The sequence below is a fragment of the Artemia franciscana genome, chromosome 18 (genome assembly GCF_032884065.1).
Source record: "Artemia franciscana chromosome 18, ASM3288406v1, whole genome shotgun sequence".
Classification (NCBI taxonomy): Eukaryota; Metazoa; Arthropoda; class Branchiopoda; order Anostraca; family Artemiidae; genus Artemia; species Artemia franciscana.
In genome coordinates this window covers 28,554,101-28,576,182 of record NC_088880.1, presented here as the reverse complement: position 1 = coordinate 28,576,182, position 22,082 = coordinate 28,554,101, and the positions used below count along the sequence as shown (strand labels likewise).

General features: G+C 35.9%; 1 long non-coding RNA gene across 1 annotated transcript in view; it reads left to right on the top strand.

The window, feature by feature from the left end:
* Positions 1-8,191: 8,191 nt before the first annotated feature.
* Positions 8,192-22,082, top strand: part of LOC136038837 (uncharacterized) — a 306,828-nt gene continuing 292,937 nt past the window's right edge. Inside the window, exon 1 of the long non-coding RNA XR_010620326.1 lies at positions 8,192-8,413. This is a non-coding gene — a long non-coding RNA (uncharacterized LOC136038837). The remainder of the gene's footprint in view (positions 8,414-22,082) is intronic.

Here is a 22,082-nt window from a genome sequence, read left to right as displayed (position 1 = left end):
CTCATTCCTCATCCCAATATTGAATTAAGCATTGTGTTACGTAACGAAGCTATCGTTTATTGACTTACGAGCTGTAAAAAAGGATGCAATTATCGTATAATAATCAGGATATAATTTTTTTCGGGGGGGGGGTAACCATATAAAAAACATGTCATTACGTTTCTCGAGCATGCAGTATAGATAATTTGGATTTTGGGTGAGATCTGGGTCCAGAGCCCCTCCTCTGCGTTCTTGAATGATTTAAAATTCCCTTTAGAACAAATTCTGCACATTTATGTTGGGGGCAGGGTTTCCAAGGCTCATTGATCATCCAAATACTGGATTATGCCATGTGTTGCGTAACTAAGCTATCGTTTATTGACTAATAACTAATAACTATATGCCTATATTGACTATGTATATAGTTAATATAGTCAATATCACTATGCATATAAGTATATATTAAATAAAAAAACTAGTTTTTTTAACTGAAAGTAAGGAGCGACATTAAAGCTTAAGACGAATAGAAATTACTCCGTGTATGAAAGGGTGTATTACTCCGTGTCCCTTCTCAACGTCCCGCTCTTTCAAACAGTTCGTGGTAACTAACTGTAGTAAGGAGCGAACCGGCTCAATAGTAAACGAAACATTTAAGAACGAGATTTTGATGCTAATTTGATGCCACCCCCTGGAAGTCATAGAATCTTAACGAAAATCACACCATCGCATTCAGCGTATCAGAGAACCCTCGAGCAAAAATTTCATGCTCCCATCTACAAAACTGTGGAATTTCGTATTTTTTGCCAGAAGACAGATCACGGGTGCGTGTTTATTTGTTTATTTGTTTTTTGTTGTTTTTTTTCCTTTTCCCCTGGGGTCAACGTATCAACCAAGTGGTCCTAGAATGTTGCAAGAGGGCTCATTCTAATGGAAATGATAAGTTCTAGTGCCCTTTTTAAGTGACCAAAAAAATTTTAGGGCACCTAGGCCCCCTCCCATGCTAATTTTTTTCCCAAAGTCAACGGATCAAAATTTTGAGATATCCATTTTGTTCCACATAGTCGAAAACCATAATAACTATGTCTTTGCGTATGACTCCCCCACAGTCCCTGGAGGAGGGGCTGCAAGTTACAAACTTTGACCAGTGTTTACATACAGTAATGGTTATTGGGAAGCGTAAAGACGTTTTCAGGGGAATTATTTTGGTTCGGGGGTGGGGTTGAGGGGAGATGGCTATGTGGGAGGATCTTTCCTTGGAGGAATATGCCATGGGGGAAGAGAAATTCAATGAAGAGGGCGCATGATTTTCTAGCATTACTATAAAAAAAAACAATGAAAAAATAAACATTAAAAAGTTTTTTTCAATTGAAAGTAAGGAGTAGCATTAAAACTTAAAACGAACAGAGATTATATCGCATATGAAGTTCTAAAAATACTTTAGCATAAAGAGCAAGGTATTTAGGAGGTAATAAATACCTCGCTCTTTATGCTAAAGTATTTTTAGTAATTTCAACTGTTTATTCTACGGCCTTTCTGATACAGGGGTCATTCATAAGGGATTCGGACAAAACTTAAGATTTAGTGTAAAGAGCGAGTTAATAACGAGGGGACAAAACCCCTCATATACATAATAAAAATGTAAGAATATAAAAGTTTGTTATGTAAGTTAATTCTTAAGTTACGTATTTTTTTTGCTATTAAAAAAGGTTCATTAGAAATTAAAAATTCTAGTTGCCTTTTTAAGTAACAAAAAAAATTGGAGGGCAACTAGGCCTCCTTCCCCACCCCTTATTTCTCAAAATCGTCCGATCAAAACTAAGAGAAAGCCATTTAGCCAAAAAAAAAAGAATTAATATGCAAATTTCAGTTTAATAATTTATGTGCGGAGAGCATAAAATCAAACATGCATTAACGCAAAAATATTCAGAAATTAGAAAAAAAAAACTAGTTTTTTTAACTGAAAGTAAGGAGCGACATTAAAACTTAAAAGGAACAGAGATTACTCCGTGTATGAAAGGGACTGTTCCCTTCTCAACGCCTCGCTCTTTACGGTAAAGTTTTTTACTGTTTAATAAAGTAGAACTGAGAGAAAGAGTCAAAATTTAGCGTAAATAGCTAATAAATAGCCAAATAGCGTAAATAGCGTAAATAGCCAAAAAAAAAAATTGTTTCCGACTCGTCAAAACTTAACAAAAATGTGTATTAACAAATTTTGATTCATTCACTATGGTTTTTTTTTACTGCACATCAGGTTAATGAAACCCGTTTGAATGTTTAAAACATAATGAAATTAATTCCTTGAGGTACCAGTTTTTTTAAATGCTACAATGATAAAAGAGAGACTGTTTAAAAATATTTGTATGTTTTCTATAAAGTGCAAGTGACGCTCACTGTTACAGAATTTAGATGTTTCGTAATTTCTCTTCGTCACCCTTGGTTTTGGTACGAGGGAGGTGCAAGGGAACATTGAGAGAAATGAAAACTTAATGGGAGGGTGTAAAGATGGGGGCATTGAACAAATTGGGAGGGAGGAAGAGCGTGCGTAGTTGTGTTGACCTTGGATGTAAATTAAATTTTATATTTTTCTTTTCGATTTTGTTTTTTGTTGACCTTAGGTGGCTTGGTACAGCAGTGATTTGTTAGTAGCAGCAGTGGTATACTTTACATTAAACATTTATTACATTAATCTTTTTCCGTGTTATGCTTCGTCTTTTAATTCTTAAAAGCATATATTATCTTTGTGTTTGATTATTCATTTTAATTTCTGTTTGCTTTGAGTTTCATTAATTCATATATAACAATCTATGATTGTTTCATGCCTAAATTAAGCATTATATGATATATTTTTAATGCTCATTTTAGATTTCAAGATCATTCTCACTTTTGTTTTAATTATTGTTGTCTTTTAATTAATAAAATCAAAAGCAACGAATATGTCAGGTGAAATTGAAAATCTATAGATTCTGAAAGGAAGGATGGGTCCAAAAATTTTTTCCAGAATCTTTTCCTGTCCTTTTGAGCAAGAAGGCCAGATAGAGCACGATTGGGCCGAATCAGGCCCTGTATTTGAAAAGGACTTTGCTTTACTTCGCGGTCACTTCTGATTTTTTTATATCTTAAGCTAAGCTGAAAGAAACTAACGAAAAAAAAAAAAAAACAGTTCTGCAATGCGTCAATGTATGGACAGCTTGAATGATCAGGGCTATATCATACAATGAGGCCGTATCCAGGGGAGGGATTTGGCGATTTGAACCCCCTCCGAAATGTTTGTTTGACTCTTAAAAGTGTCACAAAAATGGTTATAAACAAATTTTTTATGCGTTTTTTAGTTTTTTTTTGTGTACCTTCCTCAAAGAAATTCTTGTGTAAAACACCCCCGAAAAAAAAAACCTGGATAAGGCCCTGTCATACAATTACCATTTTCTTACTAAATTATTTTATTTTTATCATTCTTAGGTATACTTCATTAGGATTAAAGTAACTTCACTTCTTGAGTGGGGTGGGTATAAGAGGTAAGTACCGCTGTACTTGACTAAGTAGATAGACTAAGGTTTGGATTTATCTGTAATGACATATCAAGTATCGGAATGATTTGTGACTTAACAAGAATAAAATCTGTAACTATGCATCAATGCGTTGATTTTGCAGGAACCGGAACAAAATGAACAATAGTGTGGATATTTCGGTTCCTTGTTCTCGAAGAAATTTTGCCAGGAAGTATTACAATTTATATGTACCTGTGTATAAGCTTTAAGCCGGCTTAAGGATTAAGACAAATTATGTCTGTATTTCTCAGTCTTTTTTCTGACAAAAAGGCAAATAACAAAATATGCAAAATACATCCTTGCCCTAAAGACCAAGCGGCACACTGGAAAAGAAGGGACCAGCTCCCTCCCCATCAAAAAATCAAACCATATATCTGTTGTTGCGTAGAGATATGTTCTGTGCATATATCTGTTCGTGTCTGACACTTGGAAACCTCTCAGATGATTGCTGAAAACCGTTTGCTAGTTTTTCAAACAATTCGTGGTAACAAACTATAGTAAGGAGCAACCCGGCTCAATGGTAACTGAAACTCGAAAAAACGGAATTTCGATACCAATAGTTACATTAATAGAATTGTATTTTTATGCTGACTTTAAATATATAAGTTTCATCAAGTCTAGTCTTAGCCATCAAACGTTAAGACCCTGAAAAAAATTGCTTTATTTCAGAAAAAAGGGGGAAGCACCCAAAAGTGTTTGATAGTGTGGTCCATAGTCAGCTCCTTTTTTCTCTGTATAATTTGGGGTTCAATCTCTCTGTTATAATGCTTCTTAGGTTATGGTATTTAAATTCTTTTCTTCAATTAAGATCTGCACTAGACACTATTACAAGGGTACGAAGAGAAGTTAGGCAGGGCGATGTTCTGTCGCCTACGCCTTTTAAGTTATGTATTTCTAGCGTGCTGGCTAAGATTTCAGGTACATACTTTTCTGGTCTTGTGAACATTTCTTGTCTTGCGTATGCTGATAACATGCTTCTGATTAGCCGTTCCAAAAAGGGTCTTTCCTAAGTGGTCTCTATAGTTTCTGATGCTTTCTCTGATATTGGTTTTACACTTAATATAGATAAATGCGAGTTTCTTCCCTATTACTGTACTACTGCTACTCCCCTTCACTCTAATAACTTCACTATCCCTCTTGTTAATTGTATTCGTTGGCTTGGTATCTCTATTAATAACAATCTTTCCAGCTTTCGTCAGCGTTTTGTTTGTGATATCAAATAGTTCGTGGTAACGAACTACAGTAAGGAGCAACCCGGCTGAATAGTAACCAAAACTAAAAAAAACGAATTTTGATACCAATAGTTACATCAAAAATTACATTTTAATATTGATTTTTAATATATAAGTCAAGTTTAGTCTTACCCATGAAAAGTTACGAGCCTAAGAAAATTTGCCTTATTTTAGAAAATAGGAGGAAACACCCCTTAAAAGTGATAGGATCTACACGATTACGATTACACCATCAGATTTAGCGTATTAGGAAACCCTACAGTAGAAGTTACAGTAACCCTGCAGAAGAAGAAACCTACAGTCTTGTTTTTAGCCACAAGACAGATCTCGCATGTGTGTTTACTTTTTTTCCCAGGGGTGATCATATCGACCCAGTGGTCCTAGAATGCCGCGAGAGGTCTCATTCTAACAACAATTAAAAGTTCCAGTGCCCTTTCTAAGTGACCAAAGAATTGGAGGGCACCTAGGCCCCCTCCTAAGCTCATTTTTTCCCAAAGTCACCGGATCAAATTTCTGAGATAGCTATTTTATTCATCATAGTCAAAAAAACTTATAACTATGTCTTTGGGGACGAATTACTCCCCTAGAGTGCCCGTGGGAGGGGCTGCAAGTTAAAAACTTTGACCAATGTTTACATATAGTAATGGTCCCTGTTCAACACCTCGCTCTTTACGCTAAAGTTTTCAACTGTTTTAAAAAGTAGAGTTGAGAGAAAGAGTCAAACTTTTGCGTTAAGAGCGGGGTGTTGAGGAGGGAACAGCCCCTTTCATACATGGAGTAATTTCTTTTCTAAGTTTTAATGTCCCTCCTTACTTTCAGCTAAAAAAAAGCTTGTTTTTTATTTAATAAGTAAAAAGATCCAGGTTGGCTCTGCAAAGATTGTGGCAAATAGAGGGAAGTATAATAGACGAGCGCTGGCCAAACTTTATTCTACTTTCTGTAATCATTCTGTCCTTTATGCTTTAGGTCTTTTCTCCCTTCTTAATAATGGCAAATTAAACAGAATTCGGATAAATTATTTCAAATTTTGTAAATTTTTTCTTGTTAGAATATTTTCAGCTCCTGATATAACTTTAAAGTTCGAGATTCTCCACAGAAAACTCCAGTACGGCTTCTGCGTGCTTATCCCCTCACCATCGTCTTATCCGTTTTTTCGTTGATTTTATTTTTCTTATGGCTCAAATATGTTTCGAAGTTATTTATCTTATGTAATTATCAAATGAAAAATAATTTACATACATTAATAACAGTGCTTGATATATAATTATTGTTTTGCAGTTTTCAAATTTAAACAAAATATACGGTACATATATAGAAGAAATTTTACATTGAAGTCAATAAATTCTCGGTGTTTTAACGTAAGTTATTAGCATCGACAAATACAATCAAATAATTTTTGAAATGCTGGTTAATCTGAGGATCATACATGTGAATTGGAGGTCCAGCATGCGTACAACTTCGGTGCTCTCTGACTTCCCTCTTTGTTTTCGGGGAAATCAAAGAGAGATTATAGTAAATTCTTTATATACGACGTGTTACTTAGAAATTTACACAAAATTCGGAGAATATTAACAAGTGCCACGTGAACTCCAATGTAGATATAGTCAGAAACAATTCTGAGGGCGTTCTTGCATTGTTAAATATTGTGAATTCCCGAGAAGCTGGGTTTTTGGCCCTATTTCTAATTGTTGAGGCAAATACATCTTCAGTAATTATTTCAGAATTGGGAGATTGCCAATAATTTGTGTGGCAGAAAGCTTTATTGTAAAATTGCCCATTATGGATTTTTTAGTCATTCTATTCAAATTAACCTGGATATGTTTCATATCGTACCTTTATATCTGGTTGGCAGAATACTCCTTTAGACACTGGTTGAGTGGCGTCGTATCTTGCCCATAGAAAGATTTCAATTTCAACACACATCTTTAGATTAAGCGTTAACCTCCGGCGCTCCCACATCCTATCAGCGCGGAAAGATCTTGGCTCTATTCCGGGAGTGAAAACGGGAATTTCTGTTGTGACCTATCAGCCTCTTCGGAATCCAGTTTCCAGCTGCAAGAGTGTCTGGTTTTGACAGAGCGCCCATTATTGTCGCGACGATAGCTTTGTGTTGCTTTTGAAAAGTGTATGCGCAACTGGTGTCTATATAGGCTGTGAGTAGAAGCGATCTCAAAAAGTATAGATAAGTTTTATTGCAAATGCCTGTGGGCCAGTGTTGCCACAACTTCAAGACAAATTTAGCCTAGGCAAATAAATTGTACCATATCCCAATTTACACCTGCGGAGATATCTCCACAAGCAATGTGTAGCCTCTGATCACTTTGACTCTTAAATAGGACATTAGAACTTCTGATTACCAATCAAATGAGTCCCCTCCAAAGCATATACGATCACCCTTTCTACAAGAACCTTGTATTCCCCCAGGGCATAAGTTACAACCTTTGCCCTGAGAGCTGTAGGTTGGGGCGGGGGTCTTCCTTAGTAAGGTAAAGTAAGGAAAGTAAGGAGTGACATTAAAACCTAAAACGAACAGAAATTACTTCTTATATGAAAGGGGCTGCTTCCTCATCAACACCACGCTCTTTACGCTAAAGTTTCTTACTGTTTTAAAAAGAAGAGTTTTTAAAAATGAGGAAGCAGCCCCTTTCATATACGAAGTAATTTCTGTTCGTTTTAAGTTTTAATGTCGCTCCTTCCTTTCAGTTAAAAAAACTTGTTTTCTTATTTAATACGCTAAGGCTTGAATCTTTCTCTAAATTCTACTTTATTAAACAGTAAAAAAGTAAAAATAAATATAAAAGTAAAAGTAAAGCAGTAAAAAGGAGTTTAAACCAATAGGGTTCACTGATACGCTGAATATGATGGTGTAATTTTGGTTAAGATTCTATGAATTTTAGGGGGTGTTTCCTCCTATTTTCCAAAATAAGGCAAATTTTCTCAGGCTCGTAACTTTTGATGAGCAAGACTAAATTTGATGAAACGTATATATATAAAATCAGCATTAAAATGTAATTCTTTTGATGTAACTATTGGTATCAAAATTCCAGTTTTTAGAGTTTCGGTTACTATTGAGCTGGGTAGCTCCTTACTACAGTTTGTTACCACGAACTGTTTGACAAAAGCACAAGTATAGACTAATAATTACGAAAAATCAATGCATCGCTTCCGGATTTGCTCTTAGTGTACGTTTTAAACGTCTTCCTTGCACATATACATAACAATTTCCACTTTAGGGGGTGTTTCCCCCTATTTTCCAAAATAAGACACATTTTTTCAGGCTCGTAACTTTTGATGAGTAACACTAAATTTGATGAAACTTATTTATTAAAAATCAGCATAAAAATTTGATTCTTTTAATGTATCTTTTAGTATCAAAATTCCGTTTATTAGAGTTTCCTTTACTATGCCGGGTAGTTGAGCCGGGTAGCTCCTATCAAACAGTTCGTTACCACGAAGTGTTTGATTGACTATATAATAGAACTATATGACTAATAACTATAAAAACAGATGCAACTATCAGTGCAATAATCAGAGGTACTTGTCAATTATATGGACTACACTCAAGAAGTTGCATCTGTTTGTTCTCAGTAAAACCGGTTTCTCTGTCTACATTTGGAGATGATTAGCTTAGTCTCAGTGAGATAAACTATTAAACAGGTATATTTCAATTAAATATTTAATGGATAGACCTCGTACTTAATATAATGCGTTCTGGACGTCCTGATTTCCATAGATCTCTGTTGTAATTTTGTTTCTAGGGCATTATATTTTCATCAGGTTTTAGAATATTTCATTAAACTAACTTTACTTCTAGGATGTAGTCGATATAATTGACAAGTACCTAATGAGGATATGAATTTTGATCGGGGAAGGGGGGGGGGGTAATAAAAATATGTCATTGAATAATTTCAACAAAAGTATAGAAAGTTTTGGATGTCAGGATAGATCCTTGTCCAGATTCCCTTCCCTGAGTTCTTACAAGATCCAAGATTCCGTTTTGAGAAATTTAGACTCATTTTTTGAGGGGGCAGGAGTCCATAGGCCCATTGTTCATCCTGAAATTAAACTATGTCATGCACTACGCCACTAAACTATTATTCATTGACTGACGAGCCATAAAAAAGGAATACAGCTATTTCTACAATAGTCAGGGTAGGAATTTCATCCCTGGGAGAGGGAAGATAATAAAAAGTATATCATTAAACAAATTGAATCAGAAGCTTAGAAAATCTTGGATTTCACGGGCCATATGGGCCCAGAGTCCATCCCTACATTTTTGTATAAGTCAGGATTCCATTTTGAGCAAATTCAACTCAATTTTGTTGGGAGGGTCTGGAGGCCCATCGCTCATTCTAGCGTTAAATTATGTCTTGCAATCAAACAGTTCGTGGTAATGAACTGTTTGATAGTAACCAAAACTGTAAAAAAATGACTTTTTATAACAATAAATTTGTACAAAATGGAATTTTTATCCCGATTCTAAATATATGAATTCAATTAATTTTAATGCTACCCATCAAAAGTTTCGAACCTGAGAAAATTTGCCCAATTTTTGGAAAAGGGGAGAAACATCCATAAACTGTCTCACAGTATTTACGACAATCAAACCCTCAGATTCAGCATATAAAAGATAACTACTATAAAGGTTTCAAGCTCCTGTATACGACAATGTGGAATTTTACGTATTTTGCCGAGGAAAGATAATGGATACGTGGTAATTTGTTTGTTGTGTTTTATTTTGTTTTTCCCCTAGGGGTGATCATATCGAACCCAATGATTCTAGAGAGAGCTAATTTGATCAGAAAGCAAAAGTTCCAGCGCCCTTGTAAGTGAACAAAAAGATTGGAGAGTAACTAGTCACTCTTACATGCCCTTTTTCTCACAAAAGTTGTCCCATCAAAATTGTGAAATCGCCATTTTGCTTAGCATGGTTAAAAGGTCCAATGATTCATGCCTATGCGGATAATATGACTCTCTCCGCCTTACAGCCCCTAGGGAATAGGCTTTAAGTTACGAATTTTGCCCTTTGTTTTCGTGTAATATTTGTTGTTGGGAAGCATAGAGACATTTTTTTGGAGGGGGGAAGCATTTTCTGCTCAGGAGGATTTTTCATGGTGAGAATTTTTTTAAAAATACGAGTTTTTTCAACTGAAATTAAGGAGCAACATTAAAACTTAAAACGAACATAAATTATTTCGCATGTGAGGGGGGTTGCCCTAGGGTGGTATTCAGGATTTTTTCAGTGCGGGACATTTTTGGGGGAGGATGGGGTTACAAAAACGCATCAAAATTTGCTTATATGCATTTTTCCCGTTTGTAGGAGTCTGGATTCCATTCTGAAAAATGTTGCTCAATTTTTTATGAGGGAAGGGATCCAGTAGTCCATAACTTATCCTAAAATTGAATTATGCCTTACAATATGTGATATATCGATCATTAATCAACTTGAGAAAAATAAAAACGGATGAATATATCAGTGGAATAGTCAGGATAGGTTCATACACATGAGCTTATTTGGCGGGACGGGGGTAATTAAAGAGACACTTAATTGAGAATTTGAATGAGCAGTACCTAGAAGCAGGGGTAATTTCAGACACAGGGGCCTCCTGTGTTTGTGTATGAGTCAGTATTCCATTTTAAAGTTTCATCTCAAGGGAGGACGGGGGGTCCTGGAGTCCATTATTACCCTAACTTTGAATAGTGTTTTTCAATATTAAACTTATTCATTTTTCGTTGACTACGAACTATACCAAGCATAAAAACATCGGTAGAACTAGAGCAGTCAGGTCTTCATTTTGAAGGGGTTCGACATTGCGTAACTTATCTATTGTTTTTTTCAAAATGGAATTTTTATCTATCGATGTGATTATATTAAATTAACTTTTCTTTAACCCTTCTCTTGTTGAAATGATCTCTTAGGCCACCCCGCTTTTCTAATTGGATAATTTAAGAAAAAACACTTCAAATGGAACAGTAGAATGTGGTAAAAAAGAACAACAAAAAACAACAAACATTGAATAATAAAAATCTGAATATTTCGACTTTATGTCCGGAAAATTAGATCAACGGGGAAAAATTTTAAGTTAAATTAAATTAAACACAAAAAAATAAACAAAAATACAAACACACACACACACAAAATAAAAAAAAACTCACGTCTTAATTACCTCCAAAATACTGCAGTCACTTAAAATAGCGTGAAATTTTTGCTTTGTCTTTTTCTTTGTGTATTTTGTTTTTTTATGTGGAGTCAAAATATTCAGATTTTTTTATTAAAATTTTTGTCAATTTGTTTCTTTTATTTTCTTTTTTTCTCTTTTATTATTTAAATTACACCCGTTTATTGTCTCTTAAGTCATATAAAACAGCCAGTATTTCATTTTGAAGCCATCCACTCGTTTTTTCTTTTTCTTTAGGGGGAAACAAGGGCATATTAAGGGCTGTATTTTGAATTTTGTTCTAGGGTCATTTTAATTGGAGGGGGGCTTAACAAAAAAACGCAATAGAATTTACTTTAAGTATTTTTTTTGTTACTTCTGTATGAATCGAACAAAAAAAATTAGGGGGAGGGGGTCAAACTGGGTCCTTCCTGGACACGGCCCTGGTCCATTACTTAGTTGAGCACTTTATTATGCCTCCCAATATGAAACTTAGCTATAGTTCATCATCTTGCAGACCATTTAAATTAGAAAATTATCAGTTGGAATATGCAGAATTTTCTTTCGAATATCTTATCGTTTATTGACTTTTCGTTGGGAAGTTTATTTCTTGAAACTTTCAATAGAGGAGTCAAGATTGCATTTTGGAGTAGTTCGCCCATTTTCCATTCTTAGGAGTGGGGGCAAAGGGTCTAGTAGTTATTTTAATATTGATTTATACCCGAAAATATGTAACTTGGCCATTGTTCATGTCTTACCCAATCGAAACTATACAATGGGTGGAATTGCCAGTGCAATAGTTAGGACTAAGTTTTAATTTTTTTTTTTCGAGGGGAAGGACAAATAATAACACAAACTTTTACTTGATAATTTGAGAAGAGGTGCCGAAAATGAGAGAATTTTCGGATTGAGGGGGGGATCATCTGCTTAAATGCAGGAGTCGTGAATTCATTTTGTAGGGTTTCAGTTTACGTCTTGGGAGAGAGGGGGCTGGCTTATTACAATGCCTAATTGAATTATGCCTACCAATGCATAATTTAACTATTGTCCATTAACTTACGAACCAAAGGATTGAAATATAGGGAAAGAGGGATTGAGGCCCCTGTTACTTATCCCAATATTTTATTACGCCTTTTAAAATTTCCTTACAAACTAAACAAAGGATGAGATAATCAATGTTGTAGCTAGGACTCTACTTCGAAGGGTCTCAACTTTTTGTTGGGGAGAGGGGGATCCATTACTGTTCTTAGCTTTAAATTTATGCCTTGCAATGCATAACTAAACTATCGTTTTGCTAACTATACAAAGCATAAAATTGTCACTTCCAATAGTCAGGATTTCACTTCGAAGAGGCCCAACTATCGTTCATTGGCTTTTTTCACGGAAGTTAATCGTTGGGAACTGTTTGTATTTTCCATCAAAGGATTTAAATCATCTTCGAGTATTTCAGGGGGTCTATTACTAATCCTAATATTGAATTATGCTTTACAATACATTACATTATCATATTATCAGTGAAATAATCAGGATTAGAATTCAAGAGGTTCAAAAAATTCGTTTTCCGGGGGGGGGGGGGGTATTTAAGCAACGAATCCTTTTTTAAAATTATTTTTAACCATTCCCTTCCGAAGTGGAGTTTTTAAATAGGTTGAGAATCAGAGGATTGCAGCCGTACAACATCAGGCTGTTTGAGCCTTCCCCTGGCGGTTTTGTATATGTAGAGCCTTTTGTAATTAGTAGTTAATAAAGCAGTTAATAAAGTAGTTAATAATAGTTAATAGTAGTTAATAAAGTAGTAAATAGTAGTTAATAAAGTAGTTAATAAAGTAATTAATAAAGTCAAGTCTTAAGTATCTGCAGCAAAATTCTCACATCATTCCTATCAAAGAAACTACTGAATTAAGCGTTATTTAATTTTCACTTTAGTTACTTGTCCCCCCTCCATACGACTGAATTTAGACCTAGGATTGTGGACCATATCTTAATGAGAAATATAAGCCCCGTCCCCCCTCCATACGACTGCATTTAGACCTAGGATTGTGGACCATATCTTAATGATAATTATAAGCCCTGTTCCCCCCTCCATACGACTGCATTTAGACCTAGGATTTTTCACTATATCTTAATGAGAAATATAAGCACAGAAAATTTCAAAATAAACAAAATCAATAAACTTGGTATATAGCCTAGGGCTATATCTAGGCATTAGGTAGGGGGGGGGGAGGTGTTATTCGATTGAACCAAAAGGGATTAAAGGATTCAAATAAATAGATTTTCTCAGATAAGAATTAAGTAAAAATTTGTAGTTAGTCTATATGGTTGAGAAGAGGAGTAATCCAATAGGATTTTTCAAAAATAGGAAATAAATTTCGTCACTGTTACACCTAAAGATCGTATGTAAAACTTTCATACTTTTGAAGTAAGTGCCGAAAATTGTTTGCTAAGCTGTTCAGCCTTTTCTCAAAAGGAGAATTAGCATTTGCCCGCAAACGATTGCCCCGCAGATACCGCATTTGAATGAAGCTCCGGACAGACTGCCCTGCAGATACCCCATTTGAATGCAACTCTGGACAGATTGCCCCGCAGATACCCCATTTTGGTGCTGCAGTGAGTTATTAGTAGTAGTAGTAGTAGTAGTAATAGTAGAATCAGCATTTGCCCGCAACCGATTGCTCCGCAGATGCTCCGTTTGAATACACCTCCGGAAACGGTTTGAATGAATGAATGAATGAACTTTATTACCCGTAAAAGTATAGAAAACATAAAGTACGGAGTATTATAAATAAACAAAAACAAAAACCATAAACAGCGAAGAAAAAAAAAATCAAACTAACACAAGGCAACATGGACTAATTAACCAGTATCAATATGCAAAAAAGGCTGGAGAGTGTCATAAACGTGAATAAAGTTGATAGTCTTTTTACATAAATCATCACTGGAAGACCGAATCCGAGAATGCTCATCTATTAAACCAAATCGAGCAATTATTTTTTTTGTTTCGGTGCCATCTAGGAAGCCGAGGAGGAATTTGCAATATCTGAAATAAGCCGCACGTAGAGTCAGACCACTAGGCACGACAATGTCAAAACCATTAGGCATAAACAGCGATGATTTATGCATGCATTGGGCTTAGAAAGTATAAACAATTTTGGCTGGTTGCTCTCAAATCAGTTTTGACTCATAAAAAGGGTACTATAACTTCCACTTTCAAGTCAAATGAAACCCATCTGAAGTTTATACAACCACCCATTCCATAAAAACGTAATGTGTCCCCTTACAAACCTCTCCCTCAGGCTCTGGTGGTTTGTATCAACCCCAAAGGCCTTGTTATATGATCTTTGGACTATTTTGAATAAAATTGCTGTCTCAAAATTTCCATTGGATGTATTGTGGGAAAAAACAATGTCTGGAGGGGGAGGTAGCTGCCCTCTGATCACTTTGACTCTTAAAAAGGGTGCTAAAAATTCTGATTATCACCTCCCCTTCCGAAGTATTTTACCCTCCGAAGTATATACGACCAGAATCTATACAAGAACCTTATATGCCCCCGGGCATAACTTACAATCCTTGCTCTGACAGCTGTGGGGGCGGGTTTGTCTTCCTCAAAGAAATAATTTTTGGACCTTCAACTACAATAAATAAAATTCCTATCTCCAAATTTTGATTGGATATTTTTGAGGAAATGATGAGCGTGGGGAGGCTGGTTGCTCTCAAATCAGTTTTGACTCTTAAAAAGGGCACTATAACGTCCAATTTCAAATCAAATGAGACCCATCTAAAGTTTATACAACCACCCATTCCATAGAAATATTATATGTTCCCAAGGCATGACTTAAAACCCAATCTCCAGGCCAATGGAAGATTGTGTCAACCCTTAAGACATTGTTATATCTTCTTTGGACTATTTTGAGCAAAATCACTATCTCACAATTTTAGTCAGATTCGTTTGTTGAATTATGGTAGTCAAGGGGGGGGGGGTAGTTGCCAACCATCACTATTAATACTTAACATGGAACTATCACTTCCAATTTCCAACCAAATAAACCTCCTCTAAAGTTTATTCAACCATCTCTTCCATAAAAACCTTAAATATGCCCGAGCATATAGTAAAACCCTTTACCCCAGGCTCTGGGGGTTTGTTCCCCCCCAAAAACCTTTTTATGTGATATTTGCACTATTTTGGATAAAAAGGCTATCTCAAAATTTGGGACGATACTCTGTGCACGTGTGTGTGATGGGGGGAGGATGTAGCTGCCTTCCCATCACTTTGGCTCTTAAAAAGGGCGATAGAACTTCTGATTATCAATCCAATGAGCCCCCTCCGAAGTCTATGGCATATAACTTACAACCCTTGTTATGAGAGCTGGGGGTGACGTCATCCTCAAAGACATAATTTCTGGAACTTTCATCTACATTGAGCAAATTGGCAGTCTCAAAATTTTGATTAGAAGTGTTCGTCAAATGGTTGGAGTGAGGGGGATGGCATTTGCCCGCCGATCACTTTCCACTAATAAAACGGGCACTAGCCCTCTCAATTTTCAATTGAATGAGCCCTTTTTGATGTTTCTACGACAACGCTTTCTGTAAGAACCTTAAATGCTCTAAGGGTATAACTTACACCCCTTACCTTGAGGGCTATGTGGGGGGATGGGGTTTGTCATCCTTAAAGACATAATTGCTGGACCTTTTAACTACGTTCGTCAAAATGGCTCTAACAAAATTTCAATCGAAAGTGTTCGGGGAAACGATGGGCGTAGGGGGGGTATTTTCCCTCCGATCAATTTCGACTATTAAAAAGGGCACTAACCCTCTCAATTTCCAATCGCATGAGCCCTTTTGAAGTTTCTACGACAACACTTGTCTATGAAAAACATATATGCCCCGAGGGCATAACTTACAACCCTCACCCTGAGGGCTGTGAGGGGGGGGGTTCATTCTCATAGATACAATTTCTGGACCTTTCAACTACGTTAAACAAAGTGGCTATCTCAAAATTTTCACCATAAGTGTTTGGGGAAATGGTGGGTGTGGGAGGGGGGTTTAGTTGCACTCCGATAACTTTTTATTCTTAAAAAGGGCACTAGCCCTCTTAATTTCCAATTGAATGATACATTTTTGAAGCTGCTAAGACAACTCCTTCGATACGAAGTGCCCTCGTCTAAGAAAAACCAAAAAAATAAACAAATAATACATTGTGCCAACATTGTTCTTTGTTTAGGCAGCGCTATTGCGCCGTCTCTGGCTAATTCTTCAGCTATATGTGAAAAACTGCAACATTCTTAGCTGTTAACAACATATCGAAAATTACAATCTTTACATGAAAAGTGCCAACAGTTAATTACACCGAAATTGAACTTCATGCATATATGGCAATTTGACAAGCTGCTGGTAGATTTCTCCAATCAATCAAAATACAAATTTACTAGTCAATTTCAAATAATTTCACAGAGAGAAAGAACAAAACTCACCCGGCCAATTTATTAAGCATACGCGATATAGGCAATTTTACACAAAGATTGGGACTAAAACAAATTGTCTTTTTACCCCTTTTCAGTCACTGTTTTGCCCAGCGGTGCCAACCGACGAAAATACTGAAGAGAGAAGGGGGTGTATTTTTCAAATCTAGGGAGAGAGAATGTTTTAATGAAATTGTAAACAAAGGCCTTTACAAATATACTGAAGGGAAGAAGGCGCCCTTCCCCATCCTCCAAATTGGTATCTTTGGCTTTGTCCTTTTAGAAGCAGACGATTTAAATGAATTTGCATTGGCTTCATAAATATAATAAAACTAAGAACAAAATTTGTGATAAACATAAACTTAACAATAAAATAAAGTAACGGCTTGAAATAACATAAAACAGAAACATTTGCGAGGTTGTATCCACGGGATACTGGGTTTGACCTCCCCACTCCCATCGAAAAAAATTCCTGGATATGGTCTTGGACATAAGTAATACAATCTTAATGACAAAAACAAACAAAAATTGCAAACTCACAAGTAAAAAAATCTCACAAATTCATTGTCACTGGGGAAACAAAATTTCTATAAATATATTTTTTTAGGAAGTCTTGAAAGCTCCTTTTCATATATTTTGCTATTTTGAGATATTAAAAACTATATTTTCAATAAGCAACTAATTATTACATGAAAACAATTGGAACTAGAAATAAACCTATCTGTTCTCCGTTCACCACCTTATTCATGGGTTTTTTGGTTTTAACCAAATAGATCTTTACAAAAAGTAAAGTATTGATATAAATATACATTAGGAGCCAATGCATTACGCTTTTAAACAACGAAAACAAAACTAAAATCCACAATTAACAAAAGCTTAAGAATTAATGATGCAGCAAAAAAAACTTTTCCAATAAACTGACAAAACAATAAATAAAAGTTCGAATAGGGATAAATCTAATAGACAGTGATAATAACATGAACAAAATATACTGGATATTTCGATCACATTATCGAATAGTGCATTAAATGGATTAAAATCGAATAGTTGTGGGCATCAAGCCATGACTAATTGTAGAAAAAGCCAAGACAGATAGTCTTTAAATTAAAATAAAATAGTTGTGGGCATCAAGCCATGACTAATTGTAGAAACAGCCAAGACAGTTAGTCTGACTGAGTGAAAGGCGAATCTGGCATAAACCCCCTTATTAGAATTGTATAAAAATGATGTTCATTCATTTGTTAATAGATGTGGTGTTAATAGACTAATGGTAGGGTGTCTAATTGAGTGATTTCTGATAGATAGTGGTGTCTGATGGATGTCCAATTGAGGAGTATGTCTAAGATAGATAATGCAATTGAGTGAGAAGCAAACCTGGCATTAATCCCCCCTCCCATACTAGGATTGTATGAAAATGATGTTGGTTCATTTGTTAATAGAAAAGTCTGTGTATTATCCATCCATGCGTCATTCCTATGGCAGAAGTCATAAAAGTAAATATAAGAACTTACATAAAAAGTAAGATAGTCATATAGCCTATAGTTTTCCAAGTGTTTGGTTAAATGGCACGGGTAACTGTCAAATAACAAAACAGAGAACTTGCAATTACGATGTATTTATATTGTATTACATGTTTTTTTTTGGGGGGGGGGGTAAAACTCTTGAAACAGCAGATATAAAGTAGCACTTTTTTTATTTAGTAACTAAATAAATGAAAAAGCACATATATCAGAATGTACTTAGTAACTTTATCTATACTTTAAATCGCAACCTTCGAGCATAGCTAATAGAAAATTTCTCCAAAATTTCCTCGACTGATACGAGAACATCTCTGTGGACATTCAAGAGTGCCAAGCCGTTCAGTCGGTCTTCACTCATCCGACTGCAAAGATACGTTTTAATCCTTTTGATCGAAGGAAATGACCTCTCAACACATGCTGTAAACGTGGGAAAGACACAAAAGATGCTCAGTAGCTTGTGAACATTTGGAAATATTCCACATTCGCACTCAGCCAAGCTCTGCACTGCTGTCTTCAGGAAAAGACTGGTTACTCAGTCACTTTGCTCGCCATAGTTCAAGGTCATCGCAGTGGAGTCTGGACTCGTTAGATCAGAGGCATATAATTTGATCAGTTTTTTAAGATTGCTACTATTCTGTTTCACAACAAAAGATGGTAGTATTCCGCTGAGGCCTTTCAGCGTGACCTTGTACTTTGTGAATCGAGATTCATGTGATTGTATGAGCTGACCTACAAATGGGAGGAAAATGGAGACGCGATATTAAAATTATATATGTTTTTCTTACGGATATCACTTGAGATTTTGACAAGGTTCCTCTTCCGTGGCATGACAAGAGTAATTTCTAGCTCTCTGCATAGCCTAGTTGCTTGGATTAACAGCTGATGGAAACTTCCCTCGGCACTATTTTGGACTTCTTTGAACATTTTTGCTACACTTTCGACGCACTGAATGCGCATAACCATATCTCTGTTTTCAGGCTGCAGCAGCTTAGATAGGTTCAATGTATACCCAAGAAAAAAATCCACCACAATGAGGGTAACTATGTAGTCCAAGCTCAGGATGCTATTGAGCAGACTTCTGGCTTTTGATGACGTTACCGAGTCCCCGTCCGTCTCTATCTCCTCTAAGCCCTTAAAGATAGGTACAATCAACTGTTTTGAAATCTGAATATCATCATGTCTTTCGACCCACCTAGTCTCACACAAGAATTCAAGATTAAATGCAGTATAAGTTTTTAGCATAGCGCTTCGCTTTGCACTAAAGTGAAAGAAATTAACTGCTTCACGAATTACTATCATACACTGCTTGATCTCAGCTATTTTGCTCGAGTCCGTCAGCACCAATCTTAGGGAGTGAGCAATACAGTGAACAGTGAAAAAAACAATTGGTAGATTTAACCTGGTCAACTATCTTTTCGGTTATTAGCTGCCCACAGATATCAATTAATTTATTCGGGATTTTTGGGCTGCAATACTTGGCATTGCTTGCGCTTCTCTCAAAGATATCTTTCATCACTGGATCGTCCTTCATCCGATAACGTATCAAAGTATTGAAATTTCCATCGTTTTTTAAAGGCTCAACAAAGTTGAATTTCCCAGGGTCTTCATCACCACGCAGAGCAAAACCCTGTCTTCCACACATCAGTATTGTTTCAGCGTTAAACAGAGCCGCTTTAATAACAGGTTCTCTGTGGTAAGAGTTGACTGATGTTTGGAAAAGTCTTCCAGTGCATTTCTCCAGTTAACATATGGCTTTAAAACAAGCTGACCTAATATTTGATGGAAACCTCGTCCGGCTTGGTCAGAAGCAAACACAGTACAGTATTTACAAAATATACGTTTTCGTGAGGTGGAGACGAAGGTTCATTACCGACGGCAATGTTCACTTCGCTATTGCCATCTCTTTCTGATTCAAAATCACTAATTCGTCTTTTTTTGCTGCAAAGTTCGAGAACACTTTGCTGTTTCTTCGGCATTTTCACATTTGGTAACGACCTGTTAATAAAGAACCATCGGTGGCAATAGCTATGGAAAATCTAAAGAAAAAAAATCAAGCATTTTTGGTGTCAACATATAGATCCTAGTATTTACTTTACGGTGATTCCAACACTGTCAAATTTATGAGGCTTAATGGTACCCGTTAAAAGTTATTAGAATACACAAACTTTTATTATTTTATAAGAAAAGCCCCCTGCCCAACCAAAATTGATCTGATCTTAGTGGAAACTGTACTGTCTAATTCTGGACTTCTAACATTCTCTAAACAGAATTTCCAATTCCCTAACTAAGGAATGCAAAATTTCTGATTTTACATAGTTTTTTGTTATTATTTCTTTTGCTAGTGTATCAAACAAGCAATCGTAGAAATTCTGGGGGAATCTCATTTCAACATGTGTTTTGAGTTCTTTAAGAGTATTAAGGCATAGTTTAGGGCTGTTGCTCCCGGGATTATGGGTGCCATGTTAACCACGGAGACAATCGTATCCGATCTTTTGAGTATTTTAAACAAAATGGCGATTTTATAACGCTGACCCAGTGGAAATTGGGCATACAAGGACCCTTAAGGCACATTTGTTGTCGGTCGATCAGTTCCCCAATCGTTTTCAGACAGAAAAATAAACTAGAAAAAGAGTTCGGTGTTTCTTTTCGCGGATGGGGGGGAATAAGACTGAAACCTCAAAAGTATGTTTTAGGCTCAGGTTATGTTCATAACGATTTAGAACCAGTGATTAATCTATTATATCCCACTGAAAGGGAAATTTTAGGGTTAACAGTACAATATGGGTGCTGTGGGAGGGGTAGTTCTTCTACTGCGAAAAAGTTGATTTTAATGAAAAATTATAGTTTCCAAAATTGATCCATTAAAAGCTGTACTTTATCCTGAAAAGGGGGGATAAACGCACTAATATCTAGGATAATTCTATTTTGCTGCGGAAAGCAAACTCTCTTTACAAAAAAATAACAGTACAATCGCTAATTACTTCAAAGAGGGAAAAAGTTAGACAGAAAATGGGTTAATAATTGGGCAGTGACTTCACCAGATAATTGCATGCTGTAAATCACAAAAAAAGGCTTCAAACATGTATCTAGATTCTTAATAAATGTCCTACTTTTGCCAGAAATCCCAAGAAACCATGGGGAAATTAAACATTTCACGAAACTTCGGGGGGGGCCGAAGGCCCCCTCCCTTGCGTACGTAGTATATATATATATATATATATATATATATATATATATATATATATATATATATATATATATATATATATATATATATATATACTGTTAGTGCGTTAACTTGTTACAAACATCTATGTATATTAAAAAACTAAAAAAAAAACACCAGAAAAACTAAAAATAAAAAAGACCTGCATTGATAAGGATTAATATTTGCTTACCATCCATTACTATAAAGAATTCAATTCTTTTTTTACTCCAACCAAATTTTATGGAAAAAAAGTTTGTTGAAAACTTTAAAGGGTCACTCAGTCACGAATTAGAACTCATATTATCTCTATTAATGGCCAAACCAATTGGCAGGTAACCAGCCACTAGCCAACTCACTCTGCTCTCTTTCTTTTTTTCCTCACAGCTATTTTATAGTCCCTGATTTCCAGAAAGGCCTTGGACCCTCCCCCCCCCTGTGGGCACCCATGACAGGTACGAAAGGTGAACATGAAAATTAATCTGATTTGTTAGATGTTGACGCCCAGGGCTTAATTGGCAATAGGGCAGGGGAACAATAGTCCCTCCCAGACCTCAGTTTCCCTCCCTAGACTGAAGGCTGCCCCCAGCTGAAATTTGGTGTACGAAAGGTGTAAATGAAAAATAATCTGATTTTTTTAGATGTTGACACCAGTGGCGTAATTTTCTATGGGTCAAGGGGGGAGGCAATTGTTCCTCCAAGACCTCACTTTTCCCATCCCCAAGAGCCCAGTTTGCCACTCCAGCTGAAATTTAGTTTCTCCAAAAATCTTGTCAAAACTAAGATGAGCCTTTATAATTCAAGCATCTACAGAAACGATTGAATTTTCTTTAGTATTTCCTTACCTTTTTTTTACTATATGGCTCATTTGTCCGTTTTCAATGTCATTTTCACTCGGTTCCGAAAAATTGGCTCCTACTTTACCCCGCCCCTCCCCCAGCATTTTGAAGAAATTATACCACTGGGTGACATCTTGAAAACTAGTTC